The sequence below is a fragment of the Sorex fumeus genome, unplaced genomic scaffold, assembly GCF_029834395.1.
Source record: "Sorex fumeus unplaced genomic scaffold, SorFum_2.1 ptg000063l, whole genome shotgun sequence".
Classification (NCBI taxonomy): Eukaryota; Metazoa; Chordata; class Mammalia; order Eulipotyphla; family Soricidae; genus Sorex; species Sorex fumeus.
The window spans coordinates 6,122,190-6,133,489 of NW_026606120.1; the positions used below are offsets into that span (position 1 = coordinate 6,122,190).

At 41.4% G+C, this 11,300-nt stretch overlaps 1 non-coding gene across 1 annotated transcript; it reads right to left on the bottom strand.

Annotated features, from left to right (window-relative positions):
* Positions 1-3,425: 3,425 nt before the first annotated feature.
* Positions 3,426-3,531, bottom strand: LOC130036296 (U6 spliceosomal RNA). Its single transcript, XR_008794342.1, has one exon. It is a non-coding gene; the product is annotated as a U6 spliceosomal RNA (small nuclear RNA).
* Positions 3,532-11,300: the final 7,769 nt, after the last annotated feature.

Genomic DNA, 11,300 nt, shown 5'->3' on the forward strand with positions numbered 1-11,300 from the left:
GCTCAGGGGTTACTCCTGGTTCTGCACTCAGGAATTACTGCTGGCAGTGCTCAGGGGACCATATGGGATGCTGGGAATCAAACCCAGGTTGGCCATGTGCAAGGGAAACAACACCCTACCTGCTGTGCTATAGCTCTAGGTCAAGACAAAAAAGTTTAAGGCACAGGCAACAGTTTAGGAAATTCATAGACCTGAAACCTGTTTTATAAGAAACTTTAAAGGAGCTCCTTCAAAAGACAGGGCAAACTTCTCACCTCATGGTACTGGGTATGACATTCTTTGATTGTGCTTATGGTTGCCCACTACTGATTAAGGAGAGGTATATTAACTTCTACTTTGCTAAAAGATTTTATACATTTCCAATAATGAATTAAAGTCTTGTTTACATTGAACATTCTATGTCTTATCATTCTATGTCTTTTTGAAACATACATAGAGATTGTTATTGAAATTTCTTATCTGCATTAGCAGACATTTACACGGTATCTATAATGCAGTAATTTCTAATATAAAGGTAAGGTAAAGGCCCTCCCGTTGATCGTCGATTTGCTCGAGCGGGCCCAGTAACGTCTCCATTGGAGACTTTGTTGTTACTGTGTCTGGCATATCGAATACTCTCGGTAGCTTGCCGGGCTCTCCGAGAGGGGCGGAGGAATCGAACTCGGGTCGGCCATGTTGGCCGCGTGTAAGGCAAGCGCCCTACCCGCTGTGCTATCGCTCACCTCGAGCAAATTTCTAATATAAATCCAAAAATTCATTTCTTAGGATTAGACACTATGAACTTGTGTAGGCCTATTCAGATTTTGTCCTTTAAAATTTCCTACTAAATTTTGCAGTTGTAGGCTTTAACTTATATCATGTGGACTCCAAAATAGATTAGAAAAGAGTTTTTTTTTTTTTGCTTTTTGGGTCACACCTGGAGATGCACAGGGGTTACACCTGTCTCTGCTTTCAGGAGTTACTTCTGGCAGTGCTCAGGGGACAATATGGGATGCCAGGAATTGAACCCATGTTCAGCCGCATGCAAGGCAAACGCCCTACCCGCTGTGCTATCTCTCCAGACCCTAGAAAAGAGTTTTTTAAAATTGTTTTATTAATGACAGAGGAGACATGATTACTACCATAATGAGACCCGAGTACAAAATTAAGTTAATGCAATATATTTTAGATATTAGGATCGAAAACATGTTTATATAAATGAGAGCCGGAATTATATTATATTAAATTTTTTTCATTAAATTTATTTATTGAATCACCTTGAGAAAAGTTACAAAGCTTTCAGGTTTAAATCTCGGTCATACAATGATCAAACACCCTTCCCTTCAACAGTAATTATTTTTCACCTCCAAGAACCCCAATATACCCCGCCTCCTACCCCTCCGGATGCCTGTGAGGCCAATGATTTCTACTTAACTCTCTCTCTCTACTTTGATTACATTCATTATTTCAACAAAAGATGCACCATTATTGTTTGGAATTTCCCCCCCAACAATCAGAACTGCTGAAAAGCCATTGTGAAATAATTTGTTTTCTATTGCTGGTTATGAAAACTATATGATGTCGCGTGGCCACAATGGCAGCCACGCAATTTTGAATTTCTGATATTTTACTAATTAAGTCTGGAGGGATTTCTGCCAAGAGCCAGATAATTACAAGATTGTCTTCTGTGCGTCTGGTGCCATGGCCGTGTTGGAGAGCTGCTCATGGGTGGCATCTCGTGGCCTCGTTAGGGTGTAAAGAACGAGCCGTTTCCACCTCCCATCCCATGAGGCTGCCGTTTCCCCATCACTATCAGCTCATACCTGGCTTTCCAATAAGCTCTGAGGCAGCGGCCACCATGCTGCCGGGGGGAGGGGGGAAAGGCAGAAGAGACAGACACCCTTTGCCTCCCGAGGTGGGGGGGCATGGCGCCATAGTTTAATGCATAGCCCATTGACATTTCTGCTGTAAGCTCTAAAGCTCATAGTCCATTGACATTCCGGGCTCTGGACTAGATCTGTGTACCTCTGGTGCCATGGCCGGGCCGGAGAGCCGCTTATGGGGGGCAACTTGTGGCCTTGGTAGGGCATGAAGCAATTTTTCTTAAATAAGATACTTTGTTTAAACACCATGGTTTACAAAGTTGTTCAAAATACAATTGTTAGTCAGTGTTCAAACACTAATCCCATCACCAAAGTGACCTCTCCATCACTGTCCCCATTTACCAAACTACTCTCCAAGTCTATTAGGCACACAATTATTTATTTTATATTGCTTGTTGCAACTAAATGACTAAAAGAATTAAAAATACTTCAGTAAAGACAATATGCAGAAATTGTTTTATCTCACCACTGGGTTTTTAAGCCTTTATCTAAGGAATTACTAAGATTTTTGTTGCTAATTGAATCTTTTGTGTTATTGTGCTTGTTTTATTAGTTGACTTTAGTTGGCTTCTATGCTATTTTTCCATATATTATGGTATGCTCCTACTGAGATTTCAGTATTGACAAATTTGGAGACGTGGCAGCACAGTTCTGGCACTTGCGAATCTTGCCTTATTCTGGCCAACCTGATTTCGATTCCCAGCATCCCATGCGATCTCTAGAGCTCCCTAGGATTGATCCTTGGGCACAGAGACAGGAGTAAACCATGAGTATCGCTGGGGGGTGGGGGGAGGTGATCCAAAACAGGCAAAAGAGGTAGGATATTTGGATATTTGGATGCTTCAAAAATCAAAACCCAATGGTTTACAAGAAACAAATATGAGATTACACAATAACTTCATGCTAAGAAAGGTGGAAAGCGACCATACAAGCGAACAGTAGGTAAATTATTCTTAATTGGATTATTTATCTACAACCCTGCCTAGAACTGGAATGGAAAGTGCCCATCAGCTGTGTACTTTAGCAGCTGTCTCTGTGTGCAGTAGGTGGCGCTGTCTCACACAACAGAGCTTGACCTCTTCCTTTCTAAGGAGCATGTTGTCAGAACTCAAGCTCTTGTTGGCATGGTCCAAAACAAACAGAAAAAGCATCCAGTTAGATGGATATCTCACACCATATGCAAAAGTTAATCCAAAAAGGGCTGAAGATAAGAATCCATAAAATACACTGAGGAAATGCAGGCGAAACAATCCAGGATTGGGGCTGGAGCAATAGCACAGCGGGTAGGGCGTTTGCCTTGCACGCGGCCAACCCGGGTTCGATTCCCAGCATCCCATAGGGTCCCCTGAGCACCGCCAGGGGTGATTCCTGAGCGCAGAGCTAGGGGTAACCCCTGTGCATTGCCAGGTGTGACCCAAAAACAAACAAACAAACAAACAAACAAAAACCAATCCAGGATCTGAACCTCAAAGGTCTTTTCAGTATGATTTCATTAGCAAAGATGACAGAAACAAAAACAGACTTTTAAAAAACTTTCAAAGGATTTTCAAATTTTTTAATAATTAAAAATGGGTTTGCATGGCAAAAGAAACTCTTTGTGCATGGGCCGTGCTAATCTTCTCTGTATCGTTCTAAGTTTGGTATGGGGGCCAGCAAGCAAAAGAAACTCAAATTAAAAGACTCCTTGCTAAATGGAGGAAGATATTTGCAGACAGTTAATCAGATGAGGTACTGATAAAGGATGTATAAAATTCTTACAGACTCAGCAACAAGGAAAAAATGGAAATAGGAGACGAAAAGACACTTCCCCAAGTAGGATATAGAGATGATCAATAGGTGAAAAAAGTGTTCATTGTCACTTATTATCAGGGACATAAAAATAAAAACAATGAGTTCCCATCTCACATCAATAAGCACTATAGCACTATCCTCCCATTGTTCATGGATTTGCTTGAGTGGGCACCAGTAACGTCTCCATTTGTGAGACTTGTTGTTACTGTTTTTGGCATATCAACTACATCTCAGGTAGCTTGCCAGGCTTTGCCGAGCAGGGAGAATACTCTGGGTAACTTGCCAGGCTCTTCAAGAGGGGCGGAGGAATCGAACCCAGGTTGGCCGCGTGCGGGGCAAATGCACTACTCACTATGTTATTGCTCTGACCCCACATCAATAAGAATGGTATCACTGTATCATTGTCATTCCATTGGTCATCAAATTACTAGAGCGGGTGCCAGTAACGTCTCTATTCCTCCCAGCCCAGAGATTTTAGCAGCCTCTTCTTACTCGTCTTTTCCCAATGATTGGAGGCTCTTTCAGGGTCAGGGGAATGAGACCTACTGTCGTTACTGTATTTGGCATATTGAATACGCCACGGGGAGCTTGCCAGGCTCTGCCCGTTCGTGCAGGATACTCTCGGTAGCTTGCCAGGCTCTCCGAGAGGCATAAATGAATAGGAAGTGCCTAATAATGTGTCGTGCAGTCCGGAAAACGGCCTGGAGCATGGCGGTGGTTGGGCAGTGGAGGTCCACTGCTGGGGCTAGGTCCCTTGGGGTGGGGAGGGCTCTCACTCGCCCACAGCTAGTGCAGAGAATGGTAGATATTTTGAAAAGAATAGAAACAAACAGTGACACCAGAGATTTGTTTTCTTTAAAAAAGATCACTAATTCATTGCTGGTGAGAATATTGTCTGGTTCAGTCCCTGTGGAAGACAGGATGGAGATGTCTCAAAATTAATAAAAGCCCCCATATGACTTAGTGATTCCACTACTAGGCATCTACTCCTAAATCACACACTTGAAAAAAGATAAAAGCGGGCTGGAGCGATAGCACAGCGGGTAGGGCATTTGCCTTGCACGCAGCTGACCCAGGTTCGGTTCCCAGCATCCCATATGGTCCCCTGAGCACCACCAGGGGTAAGTCCTGAGTAACCCCTGTGCATTTCCGGGTGTGACTCAAAAAGCAAAAAAGAAAAAAAGAGAAAAGAAAAGAGATGAAAGCACACCTATGTTCATTGTAGCACTTAGTACAATAGCTAGGACATGGAAACAATTCAAACATCCAAAGACAGACTAGTACATAAAGAATTTGTGGTACACACAAAAATGGACTATTATGCAATCACAAGGATGAAATCATGCATTTTGCTGCAACTTGGATGGAACATGGCGGATGTCATGTTAAGCAAAATAAGTCAAGGAGAACAAACACCAGAGGTTCTCACTTGTCTGTGGTATATAGAGTAACAAGACAAGAAAAGGTATAAACCATGGGTAAACCTTTTTGTTTTTGTTTGTTTTTTGTTTGGAGGCCACACCAAGCAGTGGTCAGGGATTTCTCTTGGCTCTGCACTCAGGGATTCTTCATGGCAGGGCTCAGGGGACCATATGGGCGGGCTGGGGATCAAGCCCATATTGGCTACATGTAATGTAGCAAACATCCTACCTGCTGTACTATCTCTAGCCCCAAAAACCATTACAAAAATTTTTTTTTATTAGTGAAACACCATGAGGTACAGTTGTAGACTTACAAATTTTTGTGCTTGGGTTTCAATTATATAACGATCGAGTACTCATCCCTCCACAATGTACATTTTCCACCACCAATGATCCCAGTATCCCTCCCATCCCCATCCCCCCATCCCACCCTGCCTCTGTGGCAGGGCATTTCCTTTTGTTCTCTCTCTCCTTTTGGGTGCTGTGGTTTGCAAAAGAGGCACTGAGTGGCAATCATATTCGGTCTATAGTCTACTTTCAGCGTGCATCTCCCATCCTGGGAGGATCCTCCCAACAACCTTTATTTAGTGCTCCCTTCTCTATCTGAGTTGCCTTTTCCCTTAGCATGTGCTGCTGGCCTCCAAGCCATGGAGTGAACTTCCTGGTACTTATCTCGGCTATTCTTGGGTGTTAGCCTCCTATTTTGTTACTTTATGTTCCTCAGATGAATTCAATATTTCTATGTCTGTCCCTCTCTTTCTGACTCATTTCGCTTAGCACGGTACTTTCCACGTAGTACCACTTGTATGTAAATTTCATGACTTCATCTTTTCTAACAGCTACATAGTACTCCATTGTGTAGATGTGCCAAAGTTTCCTTAACCAGTCATCTGTTCTCGGGCACTCAGGTTTTTTCCAGATTCTGCTATTGTAAAGAGTGCTGCAATGAACAAACAATTGCAGATGTCACTTCGACTATACTTTTTTGCCTCTCTGGGATATATTCCCAGGAGTGGTATTGCTGGGTCAAATGGGAGCTCAATTTCTAATTTTTTGAGAATTGACCATACTCTGCTAATACCATTTTTTAAAAAAAACTTTATTTAAATACCACTGTTTACAAAATTGTTCATAATAAACTAGAAATAGAGCTTCCACCCAGCAATTCCCCTCTGGCTATCAACCCTAAGAATCTGAAAACTCAATTTAAAAAAGATATCTGCGCTCCTATGTTCATTGCAGCACAATAGCACAGTAGCCAAATAGTAAAAAATATGGAGACTACCTACATGTCCAAGGTCAGATGACTTGATAAAGAAAATGTGGTACATATACACAATGGAATATTATTTAAGAAAAAAAGAAAATCAAGGACTTTGCTGCCACAATAACGAAGAGGGGAATGAAGTTTGTCAGAAGGACAGGGACAGACACAGAATTACCTGTCTTATATATGTGGGATATAAAGAAACAGAATAAGAGACCAACAAATCCCCCAAAACAGCAGAAACTGAGAATGTGTCTTCAGCAGGAATTTATCAAAGGAAAGTCATTGGAGTTACCTCTGGATTCAGTATAATGAAGTGTGGGTGACAAAACTGACATGAAATAGTTATTTTAATAATAACATATATTGGGCCAGAGAGATAGTACAGTGGGTAGGACATTTGCCCTGCATGCATCTGACCTGGGTTCAATCCCTGGTAGGTGAAGGACACTGGTACAATGGTGGAAGTAAGTGGACAACTGGGTAGAGGGTGTGGTGCTGGAATATGTCATGTATGAAACCTTACTAATAATAGTTTGTAAGTCACAGTGCCCAGAATTGATGAGTTAATTAAATAAAATCCGAGTTGCTAGAAAATGCCCCCTTGAACTTAGTGGTTAATGAAAAAGAATTGGGCAAAAATTAGGCAAAACCTTTTTACAGGCAATTACTGTAATAAGTTTTTTCAGGTTTCAGTGTTAGTCTGCCTAGTATATGGAAATACATGTTATTATAATTTTTTTGTTTGGGGGTCATATCCAGGATGCTCAGGACTTCCTCAGCACTCAGGGATCTCTCCCGGCAAGCTTAGGGAACCAGATGGGGTGCGGGGGAAATTGAATCCAGGTCAGACGTACATAAGACAAGTGCTCTATCCCCTTTCTGGCCCAGTGCATGTTGTTATTAAAATAACCGTTTCATGTCAGTTTTGTCACCTGATCTTGAAGTAACCTATTCTTTAGACCCCCCATCTTATTTTATTAAAGCACCATGAATTACAAAGTTATTCATGGTTGGGTTTTTGACATATTATGTTCCATTATTGATCCTGCACCAGTGTAAACTTCCCTCCACCATTGTTAAGTAACCTATTCTTGATTTGAAGAAAGCAGTTTTATTTACAGTTATGAAATTGTTGCTTGTTTCATAGTGATCTGTGTGAGTTTTTAAACCCAGTAAAGTTTTTAAAACTTCAGAATTCTAAGGAGTGTTACTGACTGTTAAGTTCTGGTTAATTCACAGTGTGGAACAAGCTTTCTTATCACTTATGTGTAGTAGGATCTTTGGTTGTGAACATTCTGAAATCTTCTGCAATTTATAGAATTGTTCTAATAATGTCTTATTCTCAGAGTGGTCTGCAGAAAAAAAAAGACTATAACAAGTACTGTAGGGTACAAAGTTGATGGTAAATGAAAAGTTCGAGGAAGTCAAGGTTTTCAACATGGCACTGAATGGGTTAAACAAATACATTATTGTTAAACTGTATGTTTTACCGCTACAGATTTTAACCGGACTTAGGACCACAGCAAAGGGATTCATTGTCATTTTGTGAGTAAGGGGAGAAGCATTTGTTTTCCTCTCTTGTTGATACCTTTAAAAAAAAAAAAAGGCCCTCCCGTTGATCGTCGATTTGCTCGAGCGGGCCCAGTAACGTCTCCATTGGAGACTTTGTTGTTACTGTGTCTGGCATATCGAATACTCTCGGTAGCTTGCCGGGCTCTCCGAGAGGGGCGGAGGAATCGAACTCGGGTCGGCCATGTTGGCCGCTTGTAAGGCGAACGCCCTACCCGCTGTGCTATCGCTCCAGCCCAATACATTTTTAATGCCTTAACACCTTTAATGTTATTTTTTAATATATTTTTAATACATGGCAATAATGTTTGCTTACCTAAATCCAGAAAGGAAATCTTTCCTCTCTATAGTAGGATCAATTCTTAATACAGATGGGAAATCTCAATAACCATTTATGGAGCCCATAGGGATTTAACAGCCAAGAGCAAATGCAGTAATAAGTTACTGTGACTAGTGCCCTGCAAACCTCAGGGAGACCCAAAAGGCTGGTCAGCTAAAGGAAGAACTGGAAACATCTCTGCTTCAAAAACAAGGATTTCCTATTCTGGAACCAATTCCTGGTTCCTGCTCTTAACATGAAGAAAAATCTCTAGGAACCTGAATCTCTCCCATTCTCAGGGAGGGATGAAATGACTGCCTGTATGCCACCCCTATAAGAAGAGACCCAAGGCTACCTCCAGCTCACTATGCTGACCTGATCTTTGCATCTATGCATTGGACATATCTGGTTATTCCTGACAGGACAGGTAAAATATTAATTTTCTTATTAATATGAGTCACATGCTCTGTCCTTGACTAATTCCAAATACCTCCTTGACTAATCCCAAAGGCCTCTCAGCAAATAATAGGGTACCCAAGTATAAAATAATCTTGCTGCGTTTATGCACAATAACCAGTCAAGTTAAGGTGGAGAGTGTCTCAGTAACATACCTTTTTATTGAAGTCAGACCTACTTATACAGAACTATTAAGCTTTCTGGAGAAATGAAGATATTATTAAAATATCTCCTCTAAGACACAAATTGCCAAGCAAAAGTTTAGATATTTACGATATTTACCTACTCCTGGGGGTCAGTCTTGTCCCAAAGACCATAATGAAGTTGTTCTTAAGCTCACAGCACCCAAACTAGAAAGCAATTGAGGTCCTTTTTTTAAAAAAAATTTTTATTAGTGAAACACCATGAGGTAGAGTTGTGGACTTACAAGTTTTTGTGCTTGGGTTTCAGATATACAATGATCGAGTACCCATCCCTCCACCAGTGCCCATTCTTCACCACCAATGATCCCAGGATCCCTCCCGCCCTTTTATACCCCCCTCCCCCCATACTGCCTCTGTGGTAGGGCATTCCCTTTTGTTCTCTCTCTCCTTTTAGTTTCTGAGGTTTGCAAAAGAGGCATTGAGTGGCAATTATGTTCAGTCTATAGTCTACTTTCAGCATACTTCTCCCATCCTGGGAGGATCCTCACAACACTCTTTACTTGGTGTTCCCTTCTCTATCTGAGCTGCCTTTCCCCCTAGGATGTGCGGCTGGCCTTCAAGCCATGGAGTGAACCTCCTGGTACTTATCTCAACTATTCTTGGATGTTAGTTTCCTATATTGTTACTTTATGTTCCTCAGATTAATGCAACCTTTCTATGTCTGTCCCTCTCTTTCTGACTCATTTCACTTAGCATGATACTTTCCATGTAGTACCACTTGTATGTAAATTTCATGGCTTCGTCTTTTTAACAGCTGCATAGTACTCCATTGTGTAGATGTACCAAAGTTTCTTTAACCATTCATCTGTTCTTGGTCACTCGGGTTTTTTTTTTTTCAGATTTTGGCTATTGTGAACAGTACAGCAATGAACATAGAAGTGTAGATGTCACTTCTACTATACTTTTTTGCCTCTCTGGGATATATTCCCAGGAGTGGTATTGCTGGATCAAGTGGGAGCTCAATTTCTAATTTTTTGAGAATCGTCCATACTGTTTTCCAAAAGGGCTGAACCAGTCGGCATTTCCATCAACAGTGAAGGAGAGTCCCTTTCTCGCCACATCTGTGCCAACACCAGTTGCTTTTGTTCTTTTGGATGTGGGCCAGTCAATTGAGGTCCTTTTTTGGGGGATGACAGGAATCTTAAGACTTTGGATCCCCAATTCTGGCATATAGCAAAACCTCTTTATGGAGCATCAAAGGGGGTTGATTTTGAGCCCATAGAAATCATAGCTTCCATATGTCATTTCATACTCTAAAAGATCACTTAGTTTATGTTCCAGTTCCAGCAATACCTGATCCAGATAAGCCTTTTACCTTATATGTAACTGAAAAGCAAGGAGTAGCCAAACGCTATATGAAAATCTTAAACCTCCTTATCTAAACAGCTTGACATTGTGGCCCAAATTTGGCCCGAATACCTCTGAGCTTCAGCAGCAACTGCCCTTATGGTAAAGGAGTCAACCAAAGTTACTCTAGGAGCCCAGACTCCCCTCAAGTTCAGAGTATGCTAGAAATAAAAGACATCAATAGCTGACAGATGGGAGACTGACAAAGTACCAAGTCTTACTGTTACACTCTAAAAGTCACACTAGCAACTCTTATTCCTCTCCCCGAGGAAACCTATGAAAGTAGAGATCACATGTGCGTAGAAGTGATTGGACAAGAATATTCTAGTAAATCTTATTTAAAATATAGTCAGTCCCCTGGTTAATCCAGACAAAACTTGGCTTACTGAAGGCAGTAGCCTGGTGCTTGAAGGGGCTTGAAAAGCTGCATGTGCTATTGTGAGTCTGATCAGGATAGTGGAAGCTAAAGCTTTGCCAGGAGTAACTTTAGCTCAAAATGCAGAACTAGTTATTCTCCCTCAAGCCTGCCAATTGGCTGAAGAATTTAGAGTAAAAATCCATACTGATCCAAATATGCTTTCTTTTGGGGGCTCAGAAGGCCACACCTAGCAGTGCCAGGGCTTACTAGTGACTCTATGGTTGGAATAATACTGGATGGTAATTGTGGTACTACTATGGGGTTTCAAGGATCTAACCCAGATTGGCCGTGTGCAAGGCAAGTGTCCTATCCACTTTACTATATCTCCAGCCCCTAAAAATGTTTTCTTAATCTTTTACGTATATGCCACAATATGGAAGGAAAGGGGATATACAATAGGTAAAAATAGTCCAATAAAGCATGGAGAAGAAAAGTTAAAACTACTGGCAGTAATGCAGGATCCCAAAGAAAGAACAGTTATGTAATGTAGGAATCACCAAAAAGAAGATATTGAGATAACTAGGGAAAATGGCCAAGCAGATTCCAAAGCTAGGAAGACTTCCTCTTGATCAATTGTGGGGCTTACACCCAACCCAGAGAAAATTTATATTAACCCAGAATACTCTGAAGGAGAGAACAAATAG